This window comes from Belonocnema kinseyi, chromosome 10 (genome assembly GCF_010883055.1).
Source record: "Belonocnema kinseyi isolate 2016_QV_RU_SX_M_011 chromosome 10, B_treatae_v1, whole genome shotgun sequence".
Lineage (NCBI taxonomy): Eukaryota > Metazoa > Arthropoda > Insecta > Hymenoptera > Cynipidae > Belonocnema > Belonocnema kinseyi.
The window spans coordinates 91,033,687-91,038,017 of NC_046666.1; positions in this window are offsets into that span (position 1 = coordinate 91,033,687).

Consider the following 4,331-nt stretch of genomic DNA (forward strand, 5'->3'; position numbering starts at 1 on the left):
CGCGCAACTCAGTCGTTTACAGCGTCTCCTACTAAATTCACACGGACATAGCCCTGTCATAGTATTGGACCGCATCTCGTTTCAGATCTGGGATCACTGCCACCAGTATCCATAGCTAGAGGGATGGATATGAGGGGACTGCGCACCCAGTTCGCGCCAACACAAGCAAACCTGAAACACTACGCAAATGAGCAACCACACTCTGGCAGGAGAAGGGAGACTGGCAGCCATGTTATAGATGACGAATCCACAGCCAATAGCAATCCCAGCGGTGTGTAGGCCAGAGCCAACCGGCAAGACGGATTCTACCGCGTAAGGCGCGCATTGGCGAAAGACCTCATTGAAGCTCGTCCGTTGGCACCAACCAATCAGAGAAGGCCACGCAAGAGGTCGGCAGGATCTGATGGAAAATAGCGGCAAGACGAGTGATTTAAAAAAGTGGCGTGAGATCAGTGGAGACCCCCGCGCGGCTCCAAATTTGGAGAGGCGTTCGACCCAAAGACCAGTTATAACAAGTTGGGCCAACCTAACCTCTCCAAACGACCTGGCGTTCCCTAGAACGAATTCTCTCTCCGCATGTCTGTAGGTTGCCAGGAGGTTGACTGATGATTATCTGCCTGCCGACATGTAGTAAGAATAGACTGTAGGTTGTTAGGGGGATGACAGGGGATACCCAGCCTGGTCACAGTTAGCCAAGATAGCCTTGTAGGTTCTCAGAAAGTTGTCAGGAGGTTACCTGACAACCAGGACCGTAATTGTAACTTAACTTTGTTCCTCTTCTTGTTAAAATAATAATAAATAGGTTTTAGTTCTGTTTTTATGTAAACCTGAGTTTTTTTAAAAGTAATTTTCTCTCTCTCTCTCACACGCGAGAATTACCCCTCCATTCATCTAGTGTTTCGTGTCGATTTGGAACTAACATTCCTGTTAGGTAACGCTAGGACAGCATAGTGGAGGTTCCGGTAGGGTGGACCCTACCTGGCGCATAATAAATTAAAAGGAACTTCGAGGGATGTTCGTGGGTCAGAAGTGTGTGGCCTACGGACTTGGTTTATTCAGGCGTGACGAGAAGGTAAGTGGCAGCCATCTTGTGGCTAGGTTACCCCACCTGACTCTCCCCCGGTCAGGCCGTGTTAGCGGTAGGCACACTGGATTTTGGAAAACCTAGTTATAATATATATATATATATATATATACCAGCGAAGTCGCGGTAAAACTTCAGCTACAACCACGTCTCACGACCATAAGATAGGTGGTTACAGTCTGTAACGGAATCAATGCGACGATCCAGAAAGAGCCTCGTGCACCCTAAGAACACGGAGCGACCCAAGGACTACCGCCTTCTGCATTTTTCCCGCAAGTGTTTTAGTATATTTTTGATATGCAGAGATGCTTTTTAGGCCATTAGCGAGTGAAAACTTGGCACCTCCAAGAGCGCCGATGGTAAGGACTATTAATTTAACAGTATATTCCGGGTACAATAGTTGTAGCTACCTAAGAAGGTCTCGATTCCTCTCTTTCTTTTCATTCTCCTTGACTATGATGTTTTTATCACCGGGTGCCGAAAATTCGATAACGAACATGGTTCGTTTCTCGAAGTCAAGAAGAACCATGTCAGGCCTCAGGTGAGCAACAGAAACGATTGTTGAGAATATAAAGTTCCAGTATATGCGGCACTTCCCATTCTCGACAATTGACTCCATTTCCCTAGGAGCATTTAGAGGAGCGATATTAAGGTTAATGCCGTAAGAGTGACAGAGATGGTAATAAAGCACTCTTAGCACCGCATTGTGCCTTTGAATGTAGCTCGTTCCCGCGTTAGTTGGACAACTAGATAGTATGTGAGATAAATGCTCGGGGTGTGCATGGCATGCCCTGCAGCTATCATCAGGAATGTCTTGGCTCAAAATGTGGCGACGGTACGTTAAGGTAGAAGTGATACCGTCTTCGCATGCCAAAATGAAACTCTCCGTACCAGATTTCAATCCGGGCCATTTAAGGAAAGCAAACGTTAGCTCACAAGACTTACTACAACTATGTTTGGTGTTGTCATTGTTGTTCCTACGAGAAGCTAGGGAAAGGGGTTCGTCCATCCTTGTAGAGCCCCGCCCGCATACAAGGATAAGGCTGCCGTACTCTGAGAGATCGTCCGGTATCCCAGAGTCACTGTTCTAGACACCTCACCCAGGTGCCATTCAGCTTTCGGCACGGTTTTCACACCTCCGCTTGTGGGTTAATTCCTTCGGGACTACCCCTGGACAATTGTCCGCGATTGCCTATTTATTTTTGTAACCATCTTCAACAGAAACCCTTGGTAGAGGGACCCTCTATCCGCAACCCCAGGACAAAAAGTGGGCACATTTTTAATATTTTTGAGACCACTTTTTGAAACATGCCAAAATTCTCTGTAAGGTTATTCATAATATTAAAAAATTCTAACAATTTATTCCCATGACTTTTTTCATGATCTTAAAAATTACCAGAGTTATAGCATTTACAAAATTCTAAAAAATACACGAAAATGAACATTTTAGGCTAAATAACGCACGATAGAAAAAACTCAAGAGAAGAAAAATGTTGCTTTTTGAATGCTCTACAAGATTATCATAACAACTTTTTGAATTTTTTTGAAAAATCAAAATTTTATATTTTGACAGCATACAAAATTATGGAAAATCCAAAAATTACACTTTTCGGCCAAACTATGTAAAATACGGTAAAAGATGAAGAAAAAAAATTGTGTATTTGAAAAAGATCTCCAAAATTGTAATCAACCACTTTTTGATAGGATGTATAGTTTTGGCTCTAATCATAAAAAACATGATTAACAGTAAAAAACAAAAAAATCTGCCCGCTTCGTGGGCACATTCTAATCACAGCTTTTGTCATTTAAATTCTTTTTCGTCTCGTGTGTGGGGTTTCAAAAAATTTAATTAATAATTTGTTATTTTTTTAAATTTGTTATTTGTTAAAATTTGTTGCAGTTAAGAGTTGCAACAGTTAAAAATTAAATATATTTCGGCGAAAGTTTTACCCAGGTTAGAAGAATAATTTTGATCACGATGAAGTGAGGAAATTTCGTTAAAACATGTAGAATAAGAAACAGAAAAAAGAAAAAGAATTGTTCTTACTGCTTTAGTATCTCCTCCGAAACAAATTAGACTATTGTAGACGAATTAGAACTTATTTATAATAAGTTGCGCAAAAACAACCGACAGATCGAAATCCCCATTTCTCTCCAATTTATTGAAGTTAAACGATGATAGATAGCACCAGCGTCGCGATTCTCGCTAACGCTCGAATAAAAATGGAGCGATTATAAGGCGAAAGATTATCCTGGCCGAAATCTTAGACTCAAAGCAAACTATGAAATAATGATTCTTAATTTTTCATATAATTTCGTTTGAGAATGCTCCTAGATTGTTTCCGCTATTTTCCGATCGAGCCCAGGAAAAAATTTTCTGAACAAAATCAAAGTCCGGTTCATGAACAACTTTAAAAACGGCCATTTTGACAACTATGTATAGAATATCACACACACATCATTGTTTTGAAATAACTGACATTTAAAATTGATACAACGATAAAACGTATGCTATTCCTACTTTACCGAAATGAGCCTGAATTTAGAAATCAAAATTCTGTATCACTTAAATTATATTAAAAACTCGCAAACTCAATGACATGGTTGAAATTACACGCTTTTAAATTCATAATTAGATAAGAGATCAAAGCGTGGGCTGCGTTGCGCTCTAAGTTATTGGTTTCCCCTTTTTTGTCATTGTTTACTCAACCTGAAAGACGACGGATAATTCAAGAGGTTTAATAATGAATTCCTCCATTCATCAACGGATTTAAAACTCTTAAAATGATGAATCATACTAATGTAAAGAAGTATGATGTAAGTGTCTTCTGCAAGTCTCACCAACAGTTTATTTTCGTATTTCGTCGTAAGCGTAAAAAATTGCTATTATAAACTTTTAAGTTTCTTATTTGATATTAATATTCTTAGAATATAAATTAGATTATCTGATTTGGATTCAGTAACAACATCACACAAGTGTCAATAGTAGATTTCTGATCTTACAAAATTTCTGATTTCAAGATTTCTGATTTTACACAATTTTCTGGTCTTACAAAATTTCTAATTTTCTCGATTTCAAGGTCAAAAGTGCCGCATTTCCGTATGTCTATTCAAGTAAGGTACAAAATGTGAGTTTGAACTCCCAAAATAACATTAAGCTTTCTCATGAAAAATTCATGTTTTATGAATTTGTAACTGACCTCTCAAGTTTTATTCAAATCAAATAAGAATTAAACTGCAAAAACAA